Below are 27896 nucleotides of genomic sequence, written 5' to 3'. Positions count from 1 at the left end.
ATGTGACACGGATTCACCATCTTGGGCTACAGACGCCAAGGAACACAGACAAGGAGTACGGGAATGTAACTTCACGGAGCTCCCAACAGTAGACAAAGCACCCAGTCAATCAGGGATACATGCTTTCCCACTCTCTACCCTTCTTCCCTGAACAAGTCCTCCACCACTTTCCAATGGGCCACAGTCACTTGGCCGGAGAGACACCAGCTCACTGCTGCCCAGATTCACCATCTTGGAACTCAGCCACCAAGGACCACAGACAGGGAGTACCAGAAGGCAACTTCAAGGAGCTCCCAACAGGAGACAGAGCACCTGGTAACCAAGGTACATGCTTTCGCATCCCCCACCCTTCTTCACTCTAAGCAGACTCTGCCACTTTCCAGTTGGCCATTGTCACTTGGCCAGGGAGACACCAGCTAACTGCCATCCGGACCTGCCCACCCCCACCAGCAGGCCCCTACAGTGCCATTTTTTTTTTTTTTGGTTTTTGCTTTTTGTTGTTGTTGTTGATTCTCTGTCTCTCCCTTCCTTTCTTTTCTCCCACCCACCTAGCCCTGTGCACTGCCCCCACCCCATATCGAGGGGCTGTGCTGCACCACTCAGCTGGAAAGTCACTGTGCGTGGCCACCCTGGGTCTGTGCCAACACCACCAACTGGCTCCCTCAGCACTATTTTATTTATATTCTGTTTGCTTTTGGTTTTGTTTGCATTTTCTTTCTCTCTATTTGTTGTTGTTGTTGTTTCTTCTCTGTCTTTCCCCTCCTTCTTTTCCTTTCTCCCACCCACATAGCCCCATGCACCATTCCTTCCCCTCTTGGTGGGCTGTGCTATACAGGTTGGCTGGAGAGCCTCTGGCACACAGCCTTCTGTGATCTATGCCACTCCCACAGGCTGGCTTTCTCAGCACCATATTTTTTACTTTTCATTATCTCTCCCTTTTTCTCTTTTCCTTCTCCCTCCCACCTAGGCCTTGTGCTGCCTCCACCCCCTCCTGACAGGCCACGCTGTGCCACCCAGGGAGAGAGACATCAGCTTGCTGCCACACCAATTCTGCCCTGTTCCCAACAGCCAGCTTACCACCGTTATATTTTTGTTGTTATTGTTTTCATTTTTTACTCTTTGTTATTTATTTTCTCTCTCTTTTCCCTCTTTCCTTTCCTTTTTTCCCGCCCGACTAGCCCTGTGCACAGCCCATACACTTTCTCAACAGGCCGAGCCACACTGCTCCACTAGAGAGCCAGTGGGACAGGGTCTCACCAGGTCTGCCCCACCCCACTCACCTAATTCTACTGCACTGCCATTTTATTTACTTTTTCCTTTTTTTTGCTTTCGTTTATCTCTCTTCTTTCACTCACCCATTTAGTTCCACTCATCACCAATCCAAAAGGATTCAGTGTCATTAAAAAATATATATATATATATCACAACCAAGTGGGATTCATACCAGGTATGCAAGGATGGTTCAACATTGGGAAATCAATCAGCATAATCCACCACAAAAATAAAACAAAAGAAAAGAATCACACGATCATCTCAATTGATGCCAAAAAAGGCAGTCAAAACAGCCTGGCACTGGCACAACAAAAGACACATTGATCAATGGAACAAAATCAAGAACCCAGATGTAAACCCATTCACCTATGGTTAGCTGATCTTGGACAAAGGCCCAAAGTCCATTAAATGGGGGAAAAGACAGTCTTTTTAACAAATGATGCTGGCAAAATTGGATGTTCATCTCCAAAAAAATGAAGCAGGGCCCATACCTCACACCATACCCAAAAACTAATTTAAAACAGATCAAAGAGCCCAAAATATAAAACCAGGAACTAAAAACATCATAGAAGAAAAAAAAGGGTCAACACTATACATTTATACACAGCATAAATAGGATACAAACCATAACTAACAATATACAAACACCAGAAGATAAGCTAGATAACTGGGATCTCCTAAAAATTATACACTTATGCTCATCAAAAGACTTGACCAAGAGTAAAAAGAGAACTTACAGACTGGGGAAAAAATGTGGCTATGACAAATCCAACAAAGGTCTAATCTCTAAAATCTATAGGAAAATCCAACACCTCTACAACAAAAAGACAAAGAATCCAATTAAAAAATGGTCTAAGGATATGAACAGACACTTCACCAAAGAAGACATTCAGGCAATGAACAGACACAGGAGGAAATGCTCATGATCACTAGCCATTAGAGAAATGCAAATCAAAACTACAATGAGCTATCATCTCACCGTGACATTACTGGTAGGAATCAAAAAAAAAAAAAAAACCCAGAAAATAACAAATGCTGCAGAGCCTGTGGAGAGATTGGATCTCTTATGCAGTGCTGGTGGGAATATAAAATGGCACAACCATTTTGGAAAATGATATGGCACTTCCTTAAAAAGCTAAAAATGGAAATACCTTATGATCCAGCAATCCTACTCCTGGGAATATATCCTAGAGAAATAAGCTCCATCACGTGAATAGACATAGGCACACTCATGTTCATTGCAGCATTTTTCACAATAGCAAAAAGATGGAGATAATCTAAATGCCCATCAACAAATGATGGATAAACAAACTATGGTACCTACACACAATGGAATACTACACAACAATAAAGAACAATGATGAATCTTCAAAACATCTCACAACTTGAGTGAATCTGGAGGGCATTATACTGAGTGAAATGTCAATCACAAAAGGACAAGTACTCTATAAGACCACTATTATAAAAACTCATGAAAAGGTTTCCACACAAAAAGAAAATATCTTTGATTTTTACTAGGGAGGGGTGGGGTGGGGAAGGAAAAACACTAACTAGACAATAGATAAGTGGTAACTTTGGCGAAGGGTAAGGCAGTACACAATACTAGGAAAGTCAACACGACTTGACCAAGGCAAGGTCATGGAAGCTCCATAGACAACATCCAAACTCCCTGTGGGGTTCAATTGCTGGGCTGAGGGATGGGGACAATGGTCTAAAGGAACATCTAGCTTAATTGGTATAACATAGCTTATAAAGAAAACATTCTGCATCCTACTTTGGTGAGTAGCATCTGGGGTCTTAAAAGCTTGCGAACAGCCACCTAAGATACTCCACTGGTCCCACCCTATCTGGAGCAAGAGAGAATGAAGAAAACCAAAGACACAAGGGAAAGATTAGTCCAAAGGACTAATGGAACTCAACTACCACAGCCTCCACCAGACTGAGTCCAGCACAACAAGAAGGTGCCCAGTTACCACCACTGACTGCTCTGACAGGGATCACAATAGAGGGTCCCAGACAGAACTGGAGAAAAATATAGAATAAAGTTGTAATTCACACACACAAAAAAAGACCAGACTTACTTGTCCGACAGAGACTGGAAAAACCTTGAAAGTCTGGCCCCCGGACACTTTTCTAACTCAGTACTTAAGTCACTCTTCAGGGCCAAAGATTAGACAGGCTCATAAAACAAAATGAAACTAAATGGGCACAGCAACCCAGGGGCAAGGACTAGAAGGCTGGAAGGGACAGGAAAGCTGGTAACAGAGAACTCAAGCTCCAGAGAGGGAGAGTGTTGACATATCATGGGAATGGCAACCAATGTCATGAAACAATATGTGTACTGAATGTTTCACCAGAAACTATTTGCCCTGTAAACCTTCACCTAAAGTACAATTAAAGATTACAGCCAAGAGAACCCCATGGAGTAGCAGTCTATTCTGTAATACATGGGGTCTCCATGAGCTGGAATCAACTTGATGGCAATGAGTTTGATTTTCGGTTTGACCTGTTACAGAAAAAGTCTGCTGACCTCTGACTTCGAGGGTATGGCTCGGAAAACTTGTGCCCTCCTCCCCTAGTCCCATTCCCACAATCATCCCCCACCCACAAACACACACCTTCCTTTCCTCCCATTTCTGTGCCATGACTTCTCTGCTTCCAGTCTGAGTCTCTCTGCATCTCCCAGTGCTTGTATGTCCCTGTGAATCTTTTCTATCTCTGGCCCTTCACTGGGCTGATTTCTCTCTGTCTCTCTGCCCCACCTACCTGATCTATTTCCCTTAATATGTGAATATATATAAACAAAGAGGTGTTGTTTTCTCATTCATTGAACTTACTTAGGACCTGTTCTAATTATGAAAGAGGATGAGTAGAAGCTTTGTATTTCTCTGGGGGAAAAAAAATAATATGTAACTGTTCTTAATTTCTGTGGTCCTCAATTTTTTTCCCATTGAGGTTCAATGGCCCATGGTAGAAAAAGTTCCTCTTACACACATATCCTTATATTTTTAAAGCCATCCTTCAAGAATGTCATTGTGCATACTCTTTAGTTCCAGTTGCCTGAGAAACAGTTGACAGTGGCCCTGAGAAATTCTAACCCACATTTGTAATCCAAGTTAGGAGACATTAATTGGAAGCATGATTCTGTAATGTCTTCATCTGGGAGGGTTTCAGTCATTCAAGAGATTTTTCACAAGTGAGCAATTATGGGGTCACAGGAGAAATTCAGCAACAGTTGTTTCACTCATCACAGCCTGACTTATTTGATAATTGTGAAGCGATGAGCTGAGAGTATATCCTACTCATTTTCATAGCCATGACCCCCTAACCTGTCCAAGGACATTGCTTAGTAGCCAGAACATGGTGATAATGAGCTACTTTAATTAGAGCTCCTTCTTCGTGCCATGTTGTGGTAAGTGATTTACGTTCATTTTTCATTCCAACAACTATTTTTCCAGGTAGAGGTTATTAGCCACATTTTGCATCTGAGGATATCAAGGCACAGAAAATTCAGTGCCTTGTCCTGCCATGGCAATATTGCTGGAGGCCTCCTCTGGGAAGCTTGCTTGCTCCGCGTCTTCAGGCCTTCATGTCTGAGGGGTATGTTTCTGCCCTTGAAGTCCTGACATTGACCCTCTGCCCTGGTTTTGATCCCTGGCTTTTCCCTCTTGGTCTCTAGTCCCACATCAGCTTTATCCCCCCACCCCCCCCAACCGCTTCTGGTTCTGGCTCCTCCAAGAACTGTTCTGCAGAGCTGCCCCAGAAGGGGCTGTCAATCCATGAGAACACAGTGGGGAAGAGCCTCAGCCCGTGCACACTCATCTGGGAGTGCAGCCTTGTAAGGACTTTCCCAGACTGGAGGTTAACAATCTAGCATATTGGGAAACAGGTTCCATTGTAACTTGGCCCAAGCTTCCTTGGCTTTTTGGATAAGATGAACATCCCTAGGGCATGGTAAGCTCCACCCTGGGAAAGTGCCTGTGCATAATTCTCTGCTTCCCCAGAGTCCACCTCACTGCCTGCTACCCATGTGCAGCCACCCCGCCTTCGATGCCCTGTATGAACACAGCTCTGGATAAGTCCCTATAAGTGTCCCAAGTATCTTCACAGTAGCTTTTCCCAAGCAAATTCACGTGAAGTCTCAGCATGCCAGCTGCTAAGTGTGCACCAGGCAAAGGACCACACAGACCTCCAGATGCAGGCAGCAGATACTACAGCTGCAGGCAGGCAGTCTCCCCACTGCCAGCCAGCCCTGGTATGTGTCCAATCTCTGAGGTGTCCTTCCTCTCAAACTGGCAGAGAATGCTGCCTCCTCTGCACACCTGCCGTCCCCATGCCCAGAGAATCTCAACATGGTTTATTGCTCTCATCAATCTGTATTCTTAAGTTCCAGTAGCTCATTTGGAGGTGCTCTGTTGCCAAGGCCAGACACTCGGATCCTGGCTCCAGACGCTGACTTCCATCACCAAGCGTATCTACCTTCCTCCCTCACTTCCCTCTCCCTGATCACCAACCTTCCCACCTCCCTCCTTCCCAGTCTTTCTGTATAGGAGAATCTGAAATTGAGGAGGAATGTATGCATCACCTAGTGCCAGGGTTTTAAAAATAGGGTCCACAGATGGATTTTCAAGATTTTTGAATCCCCTAAAATTATATGAAAAAAATTCACACGCACAACTGTATACATGTTTAGAGCAAGTATCCATAGTTTTCAATGGATTTTCAGGGGACTTTATAACGAAAAAGAAAAAAAAAGTTAAGACTAGTGATCTAGTGTCAGTGTGTTGCTGGGTGCCATTATGTCAATTCCGACTTATAGCAACCCCATGCGATTGAGTACAACTGCCCCACCGAGTTTCCTAGGCTGTAATTTTTACAGAAGCAGATCACCAGGTCTTTCTCCTATGGAGCCATTGGTGGGTCCAAACCACCAACCTTTTAGTTAGCAGCTGAACACTTAACCATTGTATCACCAGGGCTCCTTAGTGTTAGTGTAGCCTCCTCATTTTGCAGATGCAAACACTAAGCCCCAAAGAGAAGCTTCAGGACTTGAGATTAACCAAAGTTTCCTAGCTCTTTCCTCTCCCTTTTTATTCCTACTTTTAATGTCAAAAAAAAGGAGAAAGAGGTCATCACCTAATCAGAATCTGCAGAAGCTCTTCCTCTCGATGAGGAAGCTCCTGACCCTTATGCTCCCCCAGGCTGCAGAAAGGCCTTTGGAGAATGGGGCCCACCTAGCAAGTGTCTTTTGTCATCAAACCCAGTTGGCCAATTTTTCTTGTCCTCACTTTCCCTCTCTCCTCACTATAGATACCATCACCCTTGGGCAATCAGCACTGGGATGAAGGAAGGCATGAGAAAGAGAAAGAATGGGAGAAGACGTTCTGGTCTCAAAGGAAGACAAAGCCAAGATAATAAGCTTCCCATGGATCGTATGTCTATTCTGGCTTCAGTTGGCCCTGAACCAGAGCATCCCTACAATCATACCTCATGTTGCAACAGTCCTGCTGGTGCTCCCCTGGGCTACAGTGGTCTTGCAATTGCTCCAGTGGGCCATACCTGTGCCTCTGATGCTCCCCTGTACTATAACAGTCCTGCTATGCTCCATTGGGCCACACTGGTTCTTCTGGTTTTCCCCCCTGGGCAGCAGCAGTACTGCAGTGCATCCCTGGGCTGCAGCAGTCATGCTGGTGCTCCCCTGTAATCAGTAGTTCTACTGATGCACCCAGTACTTTGAGTGCTCCCCTTGGATGCAGCAGTTCTGCTGTGGCTTCTCAGGGCTGCTGCAGCCTTGCTACTGTTCTTCCAGGATACTACAGTCCTGCCGATGCCTCCCTAGGTCATAGTTTATCTTCACTCTTAATTTATGCCCCATTGCAAGGTGTTTCTGAAGTTCCCAGAGAAGGTGTAAAGAAAATTCCTCCAGAAAGTATATAATTGAGGAATTAGGAAATCTAGAGTCGAATGGAATATTAGGGGTTATCTATACAAAACCCCATATTTTATAGATTCTTAGAGAAGCAACTTTACTTGCCATAGGCACTAGAGTAGTTTCTATAAGAAATGATGACAAGATGATTGATAGACAGGAAGGCAGGCAGGCAGGCAGATAGGTAGATATCACACAGAATAAAGCAGACAGAAGAAATAAGTATGGGATATGTATGGTTTTTACTGGCTTCCCCTATCTGGCATTACAGTGGATTTAGTTGTTATTGTTGCTTTTTCTTTCTACATCAGTAATACAAACTTGTTCTTTGAGGAAAAACAACATGCCTGTAAAGTAAAAGATGGGAAAGACATTGTATCAGGTAGGGCAAGATGGAAGGGAGAAGAAATTCACTTATTTTGAGCAGCCTCTCTGTGTACTTATGTTCCGAACCCCATTCCTTTTGTGGGTAACTCTAGTAGTTTGTCCCTGATCTACTTGCTTACTGGAGCACCTTGTCAAATGACAGAACCCCTCACCTCTGCTCTTTTGTGTTTCATGGATGACCTCAAAGTGGATAGGGGGTGTCCTCACATATAATTAACACTGCTGTCTATGCATCTCCCTCCACTCCACCTTCAACCCTCCTTCTTAGCCACTCTCTGGGGTCACTCTTCTCCTTGCTTTGATTCTGCCTGTATTTTCCTACTGCTCACCAATGCTCCACTTGACCAATAAAGCCCATTGGGCCATCTCACCTTTTCACAACCTCTCCTGGAAGCCCCTCCCACCTGCCTCTGGATCCCATCACTCCTATGCCTCCAGAACCAGTCCACCCTCACACTGTGGCTGGAACCCAATCTTGACTGCTTAAAACTCTCCATGCTCACCCCCTGTCCTCAAAGACATTGTCAAATAGGGTGACTAACTGTCCTGGTTTGCCTAGGACTAAATACAGGAGGCATAGAACTGCCATATGGAGAGTGATACAAGGCGATATAGAACAATACGAGTTAGGTTTTTACTTAGAAAAATAGGGGTAAATAATAAGGTAACCGCAAAGAGGTATAACAACTCCATAACTCAAGATAAAAGCCAAGAAAAACGTAACGACTCAACTAACATAAAGTCAAACACTATGAAAATGAGGATCTCAAAATTTACTAAGAAAAATGTCTCAGCACAAAAAAGTATGTGGAAAAATGAAATTGTCAACAACACACATAAAAAGGCATCAAAATGACAACACTAAACACTTATTTATCTATAATTACACTGAATGTAAATGGACTAAATGCACCAATAAAGTGACAGAGAGTCTCGGACTAGATAAAGAAACACGATCCATCTATATGCTGCCTACAAGAGACACACCTTAGACTTAGAGACACAAACAAATTAAAACTCAAAGGATGGAAAAAAATATATCAAGCAAACAATAAGAAAAAAAGAAGAGGAGTAGCAATATTAATTTCTGACAAAATAGACTTTAAACTTAAATCCACCACAAAGGATGAAGAAGGACACTACATAATGATAAAAGGGACAATTGATCAGGAAGACATAACCATATTAAATATTTATGCACCCAATGACAGGGCTGCAAGATACATAAATCAAATTTTAACAGAATTGAAAAGTGAGATAGACACCTCCACAATTATAGTAGGGGACTTCAACACACCACTTTCGGAGAAGGACAGGACATCCAGTAAGAAGCTCAATAGAGACACGGAAGACCTAATTACAACAATCAACCAACTTGACCTCATTGACTTATACAGAACTCTCCACCCAACTGCTGCAAAGTATACTTTTTTTTCTAGCACACATGGAACATTCTCTAGAATAGACCACATATTAGGTCATAAAACAAACCTTTGCAGAATCCAAAACATCGAAATATTACAAAGCATCTTCTCAGACCACAAGGCAGTAAAACTAGACATCAATAACAGAAAAACTAGGGAAAAGAAATCAAATACTTGGAAACTGAAAAATACCCTCCTGGAAAAAGACTGCGTTATAGAAGACATCAAGGAGGGAATAAGGAAATTCATAGAAAGCAACGAGAATGAAAATACTTCCTATCAAAACCTCTGGGACACAGCAAAAGCAGTGCTCAGAGGCCAATTCATATCGATAAATGCACACATACAAAAAGAAGAAAGAGCCAAAATCAGAGAACTGTCCCTACAACTTGAACAAATAGAAAGTGAGCAACAAAAGAATCCATCAGGCACCAGAAGAAAACAAATAATAAAAATTAGAGCTGAACTAAATGAATTAGAGAACAGAAAAGCAATTGAAAGAATTAACAAAGCCAAAAGCTGGTTCTTTGAAAAAATTAACAAAATTGATAAACCATTGGCTAGACTGACTAAAGAAATACAGGAAAGGAAACAAATAACCCAAATAAGAAACGAGAAGGACCACATCACAACAGAACCAACTGAAATTAAAAGAATCATATCAGATGATTAAGAAAAATTGTACTCTAACAAATTTGCAAACCTAGAGGAAATGGATGAATTCCTGGAAAAACACTACCTACCTAAACTAACACATTCAGAAGTAGAACAACTAAATAGACCCATAACAAAAAAAGGGATTGAAATGGTAATCAAAAAACTCCCAACAAAAAAAGCCCTGGCCCGGACGGCTTCACTGCAGAGTTCTACCAAACTTTCAGAGAAGAGTTAACACCACTACTACTGAAGGTATTTCAAAGCATAGAAAATGACGGAATACTACCCAACTCATTCTATGAAGCCACCATCTCCTTGATACCAAAACCAGGTAAAGACATTACAAAAAAAGAAAATTACAGACCTATATCCCTCATGAACATAGATGCAAAAATCCTCAACAAAATTCTAGCCAATAGAATTCAACAACATATCAAAAAAATAATTCACCCTGATCAAGTGGGATTTATACCAGGTATGCAAGGCTGGTTTAATATCAGAAAAACCATTAATGTAATCCATCACATAAATAAAACAAAAGACAAAAACCACATGATCTTATCAATTGATGCAGAAAAGGCATTTGACAAAGTCCAACACCTATTTATGATAAAAACTCTCACCAAAATAGGAATTGAAGGAAAATTCCTCAACATAATAAAGGGCATCTATGCAAAGCCAACAGCCAGTATCACTCTAAATGGAGAGAACCTGAAAGCATTTCCCTTGAGAACGGGAACCAGACAAGGATGCCCTTTATCACCGCTCTTATTCAACATAGTGCTAGAAGTCCTAGCCAGGGCAATTAGGCTAGACAAAGAAATAAAAGGCATCCGGATTGGCAAGGAGGAAGTAAAATTATCTCTATTTGCAGATGACATGATCTTATACACAAAAAACCCTAAGGAATCCTCCAGAAAACTACTGAAACTAATAGAAGACTTTGGCAGAGTCTCAGGTTATAAAATAAACATACAAAAATCACTTCGATTCCTCTGCATCAACAAAAAGAACACCGAAAAGGAAATAACCAAATCAATACCATTCACAGTAGCCCCCAAGAAGATAAAATACTTAGGAATAAATCTTACCAAAGATGTAAAAGACCTATACAAAGAAAACTACAAAGCTCTACTACAAGAAATTAAAAAGGACATACTTAAGTGGAAAAACATACCTTGCTCATCGATAGGAAGACTTAACATAGTAAAAATGTCTATTCTACCAAAAGCCATCTATACATATAACGCACTTCCGATCCAAATTCCCATGTCATTTTTTAAGGTGATACAGAAACAAATCACCAATTTCATATGGAAGGGAAAGAAGCCTCAGATAAGCAAAGCATTACTGAAAAAGAAGAAAGTGGGAGGCCTCACTCTACCTGACTTCAGAACCTATTATACAGCCACAGTAGTCAAAACAGCCTGGTACTGGTACAACAACAGGCACATAGACCAATGGAACAGAATTGAGAGCCCAGATATAAATCCATCCACATATGAGCAGCTGATATTTGACAAAGGACCAGTGTCAGTTAATTGGGGAAAAGATAGTCTTTTTAACAAATGGTGCTGGCATAACTGGATATCCATTTGCAAAAAAATGAAACAGGACCCATACCTCACACCACGCACAAAAACTAACTCCAAGTGGATCAAAGACCTAAACATAAAGACTAAAATGATAAAGATCATGGAAGAAAATATAGGGACAACCCTAGGAGCCCTAATACAAGGCATAAACAGAATACAAAACATTATCAAAAATGATGAAGAGAAACCCGATAATTGGGAGCTCCTAAAAATCAAACACCAACGATCATCTAAAGACTTCACCAAAAGAGTAAAAAGATCACCTACAGACTGGGAAAGAATTTTCAGCTGTGACATCTGAGACCAGCGCCTGATCTCTAAAATCTACATGATTCTGTCAAAACTCAACCACAAAAAGACAAACAACCCAATGAAGAAGTGGGCAAAGGATATGAACACACATTTCACTAAAGAAGATATTCAGGCAGCCAACAGATACATGAGAAAATGCTCTCGATCATTAACCATTAGAGAAATGCAAATTAAAACTACGATGAGGTTCCATCTCACACCAACGAGGCTGTCATTAATCCAAAAAACACAAAATAATGAATGTTGGAGAGGCTGCAGAGAGATTGGAACTCTTATACACTGCTGGCGGGAATGTAAAATGGTACAACCACTTTGGAAATCTATCTGGCGTTTTCTTAAGCAGTTAGAAATAGAACTACCATACAACCCAGAAATCCCACTCCTCAGAATATACCCTAGAGACACAAGAGCCTTCACACAAACCGATATATGCACACCCATGTTTATTGCAGCTCTGTTTACAATAGCAAAAAGCTGGAAGCAACCAAGGTGTCCATCAACAGATGAATGGGTAAATAAATTGTGGTATATTCACACAATGGAATACTACACATCGATAAAGAACAGTGACGAATCGGTGAAACATTTCATAACATGGAGGAACCTGGAAGGCATTATGCTGAGCGAAATTAGTCAGAGGCAAAAGGACAAATATTGTATAAGACCACTATTATAAGATCTTGAGAAATAGTAAAAACTGAGAAGAACACACACTTTTGTGGTTACGAAGGGAGGGGGAAGGAAGGAGGGAGGGAGAGGGTTTTTTATTGATTAATCAGTAGATAAGAACTGCTTTAGGTGAAGGGAAAGACAACACTCAATACATGGAAGGTCAGCTCAATTGGACTGGACCAAAAGCAAAGAAGTTTCCGGGATAAAATGAATGCTTCAAAGGTCAGCGGAGCAAGGGCGGGGGTTTGGGGACCATGGTTTGAGGTGGACTTCTAAGTCAATTGGCAAAATAATTCTATTATGAAAACATTCTGCATCCCGCTTTGAAATGTGGCGTCTGGGGTCTTAAATGCTAACAAGCAGCCGTCTAAGATGCATCATTTGGTCTCAACCCACCTGGAGCAAAGGAGAATGAAGAACTCCAGGGTCACACGACAACTAAAAGCCCAAGAGACAGAAAGGGCCACATGAACCAGAGACCTACATCCTCCTGAGACCAGAAGAACTAGTTGGTGCCCGGCCACAACCGATGACTGCCCTGACAGGGAGCACAACAGAGAACTCCTGAGGGAACAGGAGATCAGTGGGATGCAGACCCCAAATTCTCATAAAAAGACCATACTTAATGGTCTGACTGAGACTAGAGGAATCCCGGCGGCCATGGTCCCCAGACCTTCTTTTGGCACAGGACAGGAACCATCCCCGAAGACAACTCATCAGACATGAAAGGGACTGGACAGTGGGTAGGAGAGAGATGTTGAGGAAGAATGAGCTAATTATATCAGGTGGACACTTGAGATTGTGTTGGCTTCTCCTGTCTGGAGGGGGAATGGGAGGATAGAGAGAGTGGGAAGCTGGCAAAATTGTCACTAAAGGAGAGACTGGAAGGGCTGACTCATTAGGGGGAGAGCAAGTGGGAGTACAGAGTAAGATGTATGTAAACTTATATGTGACAGACTGACTTGATTTGTAAACGTTCACTTGAAGCTCAATAAAAGTTAATAAAAAAAAAAAGACAAACTGGGGCAGGGAGAAGAAGAGCATATTAATAACTGGGAGCAAGTTGAATGGGAGAGGATGTAGAAGAGAATGATTTGAATGAAGTCCGAGTCTGCTAGTGGATTTCATTTCTTAAGGATCTACCTATTATCCTAGTCCTTTAATTATCAGGGACTAGAGCTTCGAAGTTAACATGTATTTGAATTGCCCAGTGTGTGGCCCGGAACAGAATAGTTACTCAATAAATGATGACATGGTGGTATTGAGACCTACTGGTAGTTAAAGGAGTAGTGACCAGTGTGGCTTCAGTGAAATTTTAAGTTCAGAAGAGTCCATCACACCTGACTTATCAAATTACCTAGTGCTACCTAGGTCATGATGATATTGAACTTTTCCATCAACTCTTTCATCAATATCATCAGACAGAACAAGGCCAGGGGCCAACTGTGGAACAGACGATCAATTGCTCATATGTAAGTTCAAGCTGAAACTGAAGAATATCAGAGCAAGTCCACAAGAGCCAAAATATGACCTTGAGTATATCCCACCTGAATTTAGAGACCATCTGGAGAATAGATTTGATGCATTGAACACTAGTGACCGAAGACCAGACGAGTTGTGGAATGACATCAAGGACATCATCCATGAAGAAAGCAAGAGGTCACTGAAAAGACAGGAAAGAAAGAAAAAAACAAGATGGATGTCAGAGGAGACTCTGAAACTTGCTCTTGAGCGTTGAGCAGCTAAAGCAAAAGGAAGAATTGATGAAGTAAAAGAACTGAACAGAAGATTTCAAAGGGCCTCTTGAGAAGACAAAGTAAAGTATTATAATGACATGTGCAAAGAGCTGGAGATGGAAAACCAAAAGGGAAGAACACGCTCAGCATTTCTCAAGCTGAAAGAACTGAAGAAAAAATTCAAGCCTCGAGTTGCAATAGCAAAGGATTCCATGGGGAAAATATTAAAGGATGCAGGAAGCATCAAAAGAAGATGGAAGGAATACACAGAGTCATTATACCAAAAAGAATTAGCCAATATTCAACCATTTCAAGAGGTGGCATATGATCAGGAACCGATGGTACTGAAGGAAGAAGTCCAAGCTGCTCTGAAGGCACAGGCAAAAAACAAGGCTCCAGGAACCGATGGAATATCAATTGAGATGTTTCAACGAATAGATGCAACTATGGAGGTGCTCACTCGTCTATGCCAAGAAATATGGAAGATAGCTTCCTGGCCAACTGACTGGAAGAGATCCATATTTATGCCTATTCCCAAGAAAGGTGATCCAACTGAATGTGGAATTATAGAACAATGTCATTAATATCACACGCAAGCAAAATTTTGCTGAAGACCATTCAAAACCTGCTGCAGCAGTATATCTACAGTGAGCTGTCAGAAATTCAGGCTGGTTTCAGAAGAGGACATGGAACCAGGGATAACATTGCTGATGTCAGATGGATCCTGATTGAAAGCAGAGAATACGAGAAGGATGTTGACCTGTGTTTTATTGACTATGCAAAGGCATTCGACTGTGTGGATCATAACAAACTATGGATAACATTGCAAAGAATGGGAATTCCTGATCACTTAATTGTGCTCATGAGGAACCTTTACATAGATCAAGAGGCAGTTGTTCAGACAGAACAAGGGGATACCGATTGGTTTAAAGTCAGGAAAGGTGTGCATCAGGGTTGTATTCTTTCACCATACCTGTTTAATCTGTATGCTGAACAAATAATCCAAGAAGCTGGACTATATGAAGAAGAACAGGGCATCAGGATTAGAGGAAGACTCATTAACAACCTGCTTTATGCAGATGACACAACCTTGCTTGCTGAAAGTGAAGAGGACTTGAAGCACTTACTAATGAAGATCAAAGACCACAGCCTTCAGTATGGATTACACCTCAACATAAAGGAAACAAAAATCCTCACAACTGGACCAATGAGCAACATCATGATAAACGGAGAAAAGATTGAAGTTGTCAAGGATTTCATTTGACTTGGATGCACAATCAACACCCATGGAAGCAGCAGTCAAGAAATCAAAAGACACATTGCATTGGGTAAATCTGCTGCAAAGGACCTCTTCAAAGCGTTGAAGAACAAAGACATCACCTTGAAGACTAAGGTGCGCCTGACCCAAACCATGGTATTTTCAATCACATCATATGCATGTGAAAGCTGGACAATGAATAAGGAAGACCAAAGAAGAGTTGACACCTTCAAATTGTGGTGTTGGCGAAGAATATTGAATATACCATGGACTGCCAAAAGAACGAACAAATCTGTCTTGGAAGAAGTGCGGCCAGAATGCTCCTTAGAGGCAAGGATGGCGAGACTGCACCTTACATACTTTGGACATGTTGTCAGGAGGGATCAGTCCCTGGAGAAGGACATCATGCTTGGCAGAGTACAGGGTCAGTGGAAAAGAGGAAGACCCTCAAGGAGGTGGATTGACACAGTGGCTGCAACAATGAGCTCAAGCATAACAACGATTGTAAGGATGGCGCAGGACCAGGCAGTGTTTCGTTCTGTTGTGCATAGGGTCGCTATGAGTCGGAACCAACTCCACAGCACCTAACAACAACAACAGCAACCTAGGTTATGCACTCATCTATACTTATGCTCATTCTCTCTCTCTTTCTTTCTACCTCTCTCTTTCTGTGCTTATCTGCTGGACTTTCTCTCTCTCTCCCTCTTTTTCTCTCTCTCTCACACACACACGTACACACACACCTGCTCCAGCACACGTTGGGGCAGGGATGGGAAGAGCAGTGTACCAGGAAGTCCTAATTCTGCTCCTACTGCAGTTCAATAAATATTTTGTTCATCTGACAGGATACAAAGAAGACTAAGACACCATCATAGCCCTTTAGAAGTTCACAGTGAGGTGGGAAACAAATGCACAGCCCTCCTACATTGGATCTCATAAACGATATGATCAGACAAGCCCAGGATGGTGTGGGAATGCACTTCTCCTGGAATGGAGTCAGGGAAGATGTCCTGGAGGAACTGATGTCCTTGGTGAGCTTGAGGGAAAGTAAGAATGAGTCAGCTGTGGACAAGGAAAACAAAACACTCCCAGGCCCAGAGGTGGGCAGTATCATGGCCCCATGGAGAAATCAAGATTCTCCATGTGTTTTAAAATTAACCTATTTTATTTTTCTTGTAAGATAATTTTTTCAAAGTCAAAAACCCTAAGGTGCATTTCTGATTCTAAGGGAATCTTTTATACTGGTCGAGTTCATTATGATTAGATCAATAAGGTCATGGTCACAGGTTAATAATCACATGGTTGAAGAATAACATCAACTTCCTATAAAAAATAGCAATCATAAATTTCAACTCTAAAGAAAAGTATTCAATGTTTTACAATAAATGTTCCAACATTCTAAATATATATTTCCAAGGTTACTGGTTATAAGTCAGCAAGCCTTGGAACTATGGAACAAAACTTCTAATATGATAGGAAAACTATCCTTTGTCTCTTTTAGTAAATAAATTTACTTAGACACTCAACTTTATGATAAGACATAGAATAACTACATAATAGTGTAAAAAGTTTGGTAACTAGCATATAAATATTTGCTAATATTCTTTTTTTAGAAAGATGTTTATTTGTGTTTTATTGACTATGCAAAGGCATTCAACTGTGTGGACCATAACAAATTACGAATAACATTGTGAAAAATCAGAATTCCAGAAGACTTAATTGTGCTCATGTGGAACTTGTACAGAGAAAAAGAGGCAGTTGTTTGAACAGAACAAGGGGATACTGTGTGGTTTAAATTCAGGAAAGATGTGTGTCAGGGTTGTATCCTTTCACCATACTTTTTCAGTCTGTGTGCTGAGCAAATAATCCCAGAAGATGGGCTATATGAGGAAGAACGTGGCATCAGAATTGAGAAAGATGTTTTAACAATCTACAGATGACACAACCTTGTTTGCTGAAAGTGGAGAGGACTTGAAGCATTTATTGATGAAGATCAAATGCTACAGCCTTCAGTATGGATTGCACAAGAAAACAAAAATCCTCACGACTGGACCAATAAGAAACATTATGATAAACAGAGAAAAGATTGAAGTTGTCAAGGATTTCATTTTACTTGGATCCACAATCAACAGCTGTGGAAGCAGCAGCCAAGAAATCAAATAACATATTGTATTCAGCAAATCTGCTTTGAAAGATCACTTTAAGGTGTTGAAAAGCAAGGATGTCACTTTGAGGACTAAGGTGCTCCTGACCCAAAACATGATATTTTCAATCACCTCATATGTATATGAAAGCTGGGCAATGACTTAGGAAGACCCACGAATAGATGCCTTTGAATTATGTATTGGCAAAGAATATTGAATATACCATGTACTGCCAGAAGAATGAAAAAATTTGTCTTAGAAGAAGTATAGCCAGAATGCTCCTTGGAAGCAAGAGTGTTGAGACTTCGTTTGATGTACATTGGACATGTTATCAGAAGGGACTGGTCCCTGGAGAAGGAAATCATGCTTAGTAAAGTGGAGTGTCAGTGAAAAAGAGGAAGACCCTCAACGAGATGAACTGACACAGTGGCTGCAACAACGGACTCAAGCATAGCAAAAATTGTGAGGATGTCACAGAACTGGGCACTGTTTTATTCTGTTGTACACAGGGTGGCTATGAGTCAGAGCTGACTCATAGGCACCTAACAACAACAACAATATTCTTTCTATTGTTCTGAACCAAGAGTTGTAGTTAATCTATTGTTTTGCATTTTCAAAAATACTTATTGACAGCTTCTCATCCTCTAAAGGTTCCTACTAAAAAATTCTTTCCGCTGACTCTAATCTTAAATTTACTCAAAGATATTGGGGGACATAAATTTATTTCCACAAACATGTAAACCAAGACACACCTTCCCACTTGCTGGTTCTCTGCTTCCTCTCTTGTGAGATGAGGATAATTTCAGAGGCAGGGCTTCAAACGGATTCATTCCAATTTGAACCACTGCTGAGAATTTGCATTTCTAACAAGTTTCCTACTATGAATTTGCATTTCTAATAAGTTCCCAAGAAGGTGTACATAAGAATCACCTGCAGGAAATCAGGAAAACAATACCATTTACAATGGCCCCTAAAGAGATAAAATACTTAGGAATAAATCCAGCCAGGGAAGTAAAAGACCTACACAAAGAAAATTACAAGACACTACTGCAAGAAACCAAAAGATACCTACATAAATGGGAAAACATACCGTGCTCATGAATAGGAAGAGTCCATATTGTGAAAATGTCAATCCTACCCAAAGCAATCCTGATCCAAATACCAATAAAAAAAGCAATCCTGATCCAAATACCAATACCATCCTTTAATGAGATGAAAAAACTAATCACCAAATTTGTATGGAAAGGAAAGAGGCCCGGATAAGTAAAACATTATTGAAGAAAAAGAACAAAGTAGGAGGCCTCACAGTACCTACTTTACAGCCCCTGTAGTCAAAACAGCCTGGTACTGGTACAACCAGTACCAATGGAACAGAATTTAAAACTCAAACATAAATTTATCCACCTACGGTCAGCTGACCTTTGACAAAGGCCCAAAGTCCATTAAATGGGGAAAAGACAGCCTTTTTAACAAATGGTACTGGAAAAACTCGATATCCATCTGTAAAAAAATTAAATGGGACACATACCTCACACCATACACAATAACTAACTCAAATTGGATCAAAGACCTAAGTAAAAACCTAAAACAATAAAGACCATGGAAGAAAAAATAGGGACAATGCTATGGCTCTCAGCACATGGGATAAATATGACACAAACCATAACTAACAATGCACAAACACCAGAAGATAACCTAGATAACTGGGAGCTCCTAAAAATTAAACACTTAGGCTCAACAAAAGACTTTTCACCAAAAGAGTGAAAAGAGAACCTATAGACTGGGGAAAAAAATTTGGCTACAACATATCTGACAAGGGTCTAAATCTCTAAAATTTATAGAATGCTTCCATACCTCAATAACAAAAAGACAAATAAGCCAATTAAAAAAATGGGCTAAGGATATGAACAGACACTTCACGGAAGAAGACATTCAGGCAGCTAACAGACACATGAAGAAATGCTCACGATTATTAGCAATTAGAGAAATGCAAATCAATACTACAGTGAGACACCATCTCGTCCCGACATTACTGGCATGAATTTAAAAAATGGAAAATAACAAATGTTGGAGAGGTTGCAGAGAGATTGGAACTCTTATATACGGCTGGTGGGAATGTAAAATGGTACTACCAATATGGAAAATGATATGGCTCCTCCTTAAAAAGCTAGAAATAGAAATCCCACTCCTAGGAATATACCCTAGAGAAATAAGAGCTTTCGCACAAATAGACATATGCACACCCATTTCCTATGCAGCATTATTCATAATAGCAACCCTAAGCACCCATCAGTAGATGAATAAACAAATTATTGTATGTACAGACAATGGAATACTACACAATGATACAAAACAATGATGAATCTGCAAAACATCTCACAACATGGATGAATTTGGAGGGCATTATGCTGAGTGACCATCTGAGACCACTATTATAAAATCTAAGAAAACGTTTACACACAGAAAAAAAAAATTTTGATGGTTACTAGGGAGGAGGGAGATAGGGAGGGAAAATCACTAACTAGATAATAGTGAAGTGGTAACTTTGGTGAAGGGAAGGAGAACACACAATACAGGGGAAGTCAGCACAGTTTGACCAAGGCAAAGCCGTAAGAGCTTCCTAGACACATGCAAACACTTTGAGAGACCAAGCTACTAGGCTAAGGGCTAGGGACCATGGTTTTAGGGGATATCTAGGTTAAACGGCATAACATAGTTCATAAAGAAAATGTTCTACATTCTGCTTTGGTGAATAGCATCTGGGGTCTTAAAAGTTTGTGGGTGGTCACCTAAAATATATCTATGGGTCCCATCACGTTCGGAGCAAAGGAGAACGAAGGAAACCAAAGACGCAGTGACTATTGGGCCACATGAGCCACAGCCTCCACCAGCCTGAGCCCAGAACTAGAGGGTGGCCAGCTACCACCACTGATCGCTCTGACAGGGGTCACAATAGAGGGTCCTGGACAGAGTGGTAGAAAAAAATGTAGAACAAAATTCAAATTCACAAAAAAAACCAAGATTTACTGGTCTAACACAGACTAGGGGAATCCCCGAGACTGGCCTCCAGACACCCTCCTAACTCAGAACTGAAGCAACTCCCAAAGTCCACCTTTCAACCAAAGATTAGACAGGACTATAAAACAAAGAAATAACACGTGAGGAACATGTTCTTAATTCAGTCAAGTAAAAGAGGCCAAACGGGCAACACTTGTCCAAAAGCAAAGATGGGAAGGCATGAAGGGACAGGAAACCTGGAGGAATTGAAAGAGTGGAAAAGGAGAGGGTGAGCATGCTGACACATTGTGGGAATGACAATGTCACAAAATAATTTGTGTATAAATTTTTTGAATGAGAAACTAATTTGGCTGTAAGTTTTCACCTAAAACATAATAAAATTTAAAAAATAATCACCTGGTGATCTGGTTAAAATGTAGATTTTGATTCAGTATAAATGATTCAGTATATTGGGGTGGAAATGCAAATTTTCAGCTGGGAACTTGTTAGAAATGCAAATTCTTACCAGGGGTTTGAACCAGAAGGAACAGGTTTGAAGCCCTGTTCAGAAGGGTCTGTGGTGATCCAATATGAAGAACTTTAGAAACCATGAAGCATGAACTTGAGCCATGGCTATCTCCTTGGCCTATACTGCGGGTGGAAGAATACCCTGAGCACAAATGTATGCCCTCTGTAAGAACAAATTCAGAATTCCAGAGAGCCTTCCTCCTGACCCTCAGTGCAAAAGCCACTAAGCAGCCCTCAGCAGACTTCCGCTCCCAAACCCAGACTTCTCTCTCCCTGCCATGGCTTGATCCCTTCTCTCTGCTTCCTTATGCTTGGTTGACTCCATGGCTGAAGCCTTCCAACAAGCCCTCTTTACTACTGTGTGCTCCCCACCACCAGGGCCTTTTTTCACCACTCTTCCAACTCTCAACTGTCTTAAAAGGGACCTAACCAAACCACCAGCCTACCTCTTGAATCCCAGATATGAGTTCAGTCCCACCAGTGCCCATATGTTGAGGCCTTTAGCCCTTAGAATTGGGGCACAGGACTCTGGTGCAGCCTCACAGCCACCCTCCCTACCTGCATCTATGTGGAGCTAGGAGCCTGTGGCAAGATGTGATTTGTTTCCATAGTCCAGAGTCTATGAGAGTCAGTAAGCCTGGAGAAAACTTCAGGTAAGAGAAGATTTGTTTCTCTACACCTGCACAGTCCTTTACCCCCTTGACAAGTGAAACCCATCTAGGGCCATGGAGGTAATTTCCTAAACCTTGGCAATAATTATACCACAAATCAGTTTTGGTTCTAAATAGCAACTGTCTGTATGTGTATTTTTCACCAGTTTTTCTCTTTTATTTATCCAAATCTTTGGCCAGAATATACCTGATACCTGTAAGGTCACTTCTCTGAGGAATTTGGAGCAGGACACAGGAGCCCAGAAAAAAATTTATAAGTGGAAAATAAAAGGCAAATGAATAGAGTAGAAATAGACACCAGATGGAAACATAGCAACAGTGGAAATTAGAATTAGAGATCAAGGTTATTTAAAAGGCGGAAAAAGAAACCACCATGAGAGCAGCACAAAAGCTTGGGAGTTTCAAGAAGGGGCATACCCTTCCTGCCTGCAGGGCAACTCAGGCCACACTGAAGACTAGACACCAGCAATCGTGGCATTAGGTTTAAGGCTGACTACGGGCACTATGGAAAACCTGGTGGTTTAGTGGTTAAGAGCTATGGCTGCTAACCAAAAAGTCAGCAGTTTGAATCCACGAGGTGCTCCTTGGAAACCCTATGGAGCAGCTCTACTCTGTCCTATAGTGTCACTATGAGTCGGAATCGACTTGACAGCAGTGGGTTTGAGGGGGCTGCAAATGTTTTAATCAAGATCAGAGGAAAGCATTTTAAAGAACCCTGGCTTTGGGAAAACCTACAGCTGCTCAAAGGATAATTTAATTAGTATTGTGAACAGTCCATGGAAAGAGTTTTCAGTTACCAGTGGGTTTCAAAAGGGCCTCGTGGGTGACCACCTGCAAGCCCCATGAGAAACCTATCCTGATTGGAAGAGACCATCAGGGATTGGAGACAGGTTTGCACAGTGAGGAAAAGAGATAAAGCATAAGCTTTTTCTCTATCATATCTTTTCTAGATGAGGAAGGGTCAGAGCTAAAAGAACAGTTTGGAAACCATCTGGGGAACAAGAGCCCCATGCAGGGAGCAGTTTACCTAGAAAAGCAATTAGAGTGGCTGCAGAAGGCAAAGGTCTTCTCTGTGCTGGGACAGACAGGCAGGACTCTCATGCCTCCTGGAGACTGGGCCCCTTGTAGAGCTGGAACCAGCAGTGCAGGGCAGGGCAGAAAAATGAGCCTGAACACAAAGTCAAGCCCGCACATGGCCAAGATTTGATGCTCTATCTACTCGAGCAACAGATAGATATATACCTTCCCCACCAGTCCTGCAGGATGTGATCACTCTTATACAACCTCCTTTCTCCCACAGAACTTTCTCTCTTTGCCTATTTTTTGGGACAGTAGTTCTCAACCTGTGTCACCATGTTGTTGTTAGGTGCTGTTGTGTTGGTTCCAACTCGTAGCGACCCTATGCGTGACAGAATGAAACCCTGCCGGGTCCTGCACCATCCTTATAATCATTGTTATGCTTGAGCTCATTGTTGCAGCCACTGTGTCAATCCACCGCATTGGGGGTCTTCCTCTTTTCCCCTGACCCTGTACTTTGCCAAGCATGATGTCCTTCCCCAAGGACTGATCCCTCCTGACAACAAGTATGTAAGATGCAGTCTCATCATCGTTGCTTCTAAGGAGCATTCTGTTTGTACTTCTTCCAAGACCGATTTGTTCGTTCTTTTGGCAGTTCATGGTATATTCAAATATTCTTTGCCAACACCGCGATTCAAACGCATCAATTCTTCTTCGGCCTTCCTTATTCATTGTCCAGCTTTCACATGCATATGATGCAATTGAAAATACCATGGCTTGTGTCAGGTGCACCTTAGCCTTCAAGGTGACATCTTTGTTCTTCAACACTTGGAAGAGGTCCTTTGCAGCAGATTTACCCAATGCAATGTGTCATCTGATTTCTTGGCTGCTGCTTCCAGGGCTGTGGATCTAAGTAAAATGAAATCCTTGACAACTTCAATCTTTTCTCCGTTTATCATAATGTTGCTTATTGATCCAGTTGTGAGGATTTTTGTTTTCTTTATGTTGAGGTCCAACTCATACTGAAGGCTGTAGTCTTTGATCTTCATTAGTAAGTGCTTCAAGTTCTTTTCACTTTCAGCAAGCAAGGTTGTATCATCTGCATAACACAGGTTATTAATGAGTCTTCCTCCAATCCGGATGCCCCTCTCTTCTCCGAATAGTCCAGCTTCTCGGATTATTTGCTCAGCATGCAGATTGAATAGGTATGGTGAAAGAATACAACCCTGACGTACACCTTTCCTGACTTTAAACCAATCAGTTTCCCCTTGTTCTGTCTGAACAACTGCCTCTTGATCTATGTAAAGTTTCCTCATGAGCACAATTAAACGTTCTGGAATTCCCATTCTTAGCAATGTTATCCATAATTTGGTGTGACCCATACAGTTGAATGCCTTTGCATAGTCAATAAAACACAGGTAAACATCCTTCTGGTATTCTCTGCTTTCAGTCAGGATCCATCTGACATCAGCAATGTCACCATACACTGATAAAAATCAACCAGTTGCCATCAAGTCGATTCCGATTCAATGGCAATATCGTGTGTGTCAGAGTAGAAATGTGCTCCATAGGATTTTCAATGGATGATTTTTTGGAAATAGATGAGCAGGACTTTTTTCTGAGGTGACTTAAACCTCCAACCTTTTGGCTAGCAGTCAATAATGTTAACAATTTGCATCATCCAGGCACTTCCCACGGAAACCCTGGTGGCATAGTGGTTAAGTGCTACGGCTGCTAACCAAAAGGTCAGCAGTTCAAATCCACCAGGCGCTCCTTGAAAACTCTATAACGCAGCTCTACTCTGTCCTATAGGATCACTATGAGTTGAAATCAACTCGATGGCAACAGGTTTGGTTTTGATTTTGGGACTTCCCATACACTGATACCCATTGGCATCAAGTAGATTCCAACTCATAGCAACCCTATAGGACAGAGTAGAACTGCCCCATAGGGTTTTCAAGGAGTAGCTGGTGGATTCAAATTGCTGACCAGTATACCTCTAAAAAGAATGCTATACTGTGAGAAGAGATAGAATGGAGAAAAGCAATATTCAAAGAGATAATTGTTTAAAAAGTTCTAGAACTGATGAAAGATATTAAACGTCAGATTCAAAAAACATAATTTATTTCGAGCAAAATAAATAAAAATGAATCCACTGGCAGACATATCATATAGAGATTGTAGGGGAGAAAAAAAGATCTTTAAAATAATCAAAAAAAAAAGTTACCTACAGAGAAGCAAAATTACACTGACATTTCCCAACAGCAAAAATAGAAGCCAGATACAAGAGTATGGTATTTTCAAAGTAGTAAAGAAAATAATAACCCAGTGCCGTCGAGTCGAATAGTCAACCTAAAATTTTGTACCATGTTAAACTTTGTCAGTGCCCTTTGTCTTAATCAAGATTAACTAGAGAAACAAAACCAGTTATATATATATATACATATACATATATACACCCATATATATATATACACACGTGCACATATACACACACAACTACATATATATAGAAGGAGCCCTGGTGGCACAGTGATTAAATTGTTTGGCTGCCAATCTAAAGGTTGTTCTTTTTGTTAGATACCATTGAGTCAATTCCAACTCATAGCAACCCAATGTACAACAAAACAAAACACTGCCTGGTTCTGTGCCATCCGCACAATCATTGATAGGTTTGAGCTCATTGTTGCAGCAGCCATTGTGTCAATCAACCTCTTTGGGGGCCTTTCTCTTTTTCGCTTACCCTCTGCCTTACCAAGCATGATGTCTTTGTCCGGAGACTGGCTCCTTCTGATAACATGTCCTAAATACTGGAGAAGACGTCTCACTATCCTCACATCCAAGGAACACTCTGGCTGTACTTCTTCCAAGATAGACTTGTTCTTTCTTCCAGCAGTTCATGGTATATTCAATATTCTTTGCCAACACCATAATTCAAAGGTGTCAATTCTTCTTTGGTCTTCCTTATTCATTGTCCAGCTTTCACATGCATATGATGTGATTGAGAATATCACGATTTGGGTCAGGTGCACCTTGGTCCTCAAAATGACATCTTTGCTTTTCGACACTTTAAAGAAGCTTTTTACAGCAAATTTGCCAAGTGCAATATGTCATTTGATTTCTTGACTGCTTCTTCCATAGGCATTGATTGTTGATCCAAGTAAAATGAAATCCTTGGCAACTTCAATCTTTTCTCCATTTATCATGTTGTTCTGTTCAAACGACTGCCTCTTGATCTATGTACAGGTTCCCCTTGAGCACAATTCAGTGTTGTGGAATTCCCATTCTTTGTCATGTTATCCATAATTTGTCATGCATAGTCAGCAAAACACATGTAAACATCTTTCTGGTATTCTCTGCTTTCAGCCAAGATCCATCTGACACAGCAATGATATTCTTTGCTCGGTGTGTTAGTTCAGATCCTCCATTCATTGGCTGGGTGCAATCCAGGAGAATCATGGCTGCAGCATTCATGGGCATCAGCTGGAGGCTGTATATCATCTCCCTTGAAGGAAATCTGAATAGTGCATCCCATGCCACCACAGTCCATCCTTTTTACCACACAATTTATTTCTCGATGTTTAGAGAGAATCTCCTCCATGGCCTCTCTTTCTAAGGTAAAACTTAGCAGAGGGGGTTTAGTGGGATGAACCATGGGCCTGACAATGCAAATGATGAGACAGCCACAACTGGTACTCATCCTCTCCCTTCTATATTATGCATTCTAAACTCACCTCACCCTCACCTATGGCATTGGCAAGCCTTGGTAGCTTACACTGTGGTATGACCCAAGCCTTCATTCTGGAGGGGTCTGAACCATGAGTAATCATATCCTCTCAGGCTACAGTTGCTTCATGTGTTCATTCACAAGGGGAGTACCAGGAGGCACCTAAGTGGATCACATGGGTTCCACATACATTCCTCCCAGCATCAGTTGTGTAAAATAAGCTGTCCTGCTGATAAGGGTCAGTTACCCCAGGCAACAGACTCCTCTTCCTGCCTGCTGGTCTCTCAGTGCAAGGAGTCCAAAGTGCCTTGGCTGCAGCATAACTTGTAGTTCAATGGGATCCTTAGACATGCGCCTCTACTGGGGACAAAGACTTCCAATCCTGCAGTTCCCATAGTTACAGGTAAGCGAAACACAAAATCTCCCAGTGGGTTATTGAGAGTGATAGTAAATGGAGCCACTCCTACTTTCACCCCTTGATTCCTGGACCCATACATCATTTCTATTGAGGATTCAGCACTGTATTGAGGTCTCTGACTTAATACATGTATTGTTTTCTGAAGGATGGCTCCCCGTCCATCCAAACTGCTGCCTCTGAAGTCTCAGGGGCAGCAGTTGGAGCCTGTCAGTCAACTATGCTCCCTGTAGCAGGTTCTAGTGAAGAGGATCCAAGTGATGCATCTCCATGATCACCACAGAAAAGGGCCAAAAGTCTTTTAGAATAATTTCTAGGAAATATCTAAAATCTAAATATTTGCACAGTTGTTCCAACTATCTCTACCTTAAAATAAATTATGCCAAAACCTAGTGACTTGAAATAGCCACCATTTTATTAAGCTAATGATATGGAAAGTTAGGAATTTTGGCAAGGTTTGGTTGGATGATCTTTCTGTTGCACAATGCACTGACAGGTGGCGTGGTAGTATCATCTGGTGGAAGGGATGATCTGGAGGGTCCAAGACAGTTCTGCTCATGTGCTTGAAACTGCGGTGTGGATGGTGGAAGCCTAGACTTAGCCAGGACTATTGACCTGAAGACCTACACACAGCCAGTCCAGCATGGTAGCTTCAAAATAGTAAGAGGTGTTACATGTTGGCTCAGGGCTCCAGTGAACAAGGCAGAAGCTTCTTGGACTTTTCTAACGTAGTCCCAGAAGTCAAAGAGCATCTCTGCTTCTGTACTCTAGAGGTTTAAGAAAGTAGATTAAAGAAGAGGGAATCTATAACCCATCTTTCAATGGGAGAAGGATCAGAATATCTGTGACCATGTTTTAACTCATAATATGGCTAGTATTTCAGTTAGCTGGAATAATTTATTACTGAAAACAACTTATTTGCCAACACTGCCAGGAAAACAGTGTGTCACAATAATATACAATACCTATATTTGCACAAAGAACAAAAATATCTGTTTAATGAATGCATGATTAAATATATATTACAAACTGCAATGCAAGTGAATGAACTAGCTGGAGACAGTGATGCTTGCTTCATTCTTGACAGGAAAACTCCCTCTTCCCTTTCCTCTGACCCCTTGCTTACCATTTGACTGAAGGATGCCTGGCCACCCC

Source organism: Elephas maximus, chromosome 26, assembly GCF_024166365.1.
Source record: "Elephas maximus indicus isolate mEleMax1 chromosome 26, mEleMax1 primary haplotype, whole genome shotgun sequence".
In the NCBI taxonomy this organism is placed as follows: domain Eukaryota; kingdom Metazoa; phylum Chordata; class Mammalia; order Proboscidea; family Elephantidae; genus Elephas; species Elephas maximus.
Note: the sequence above shows the minus strand (reverse complement) of the source record.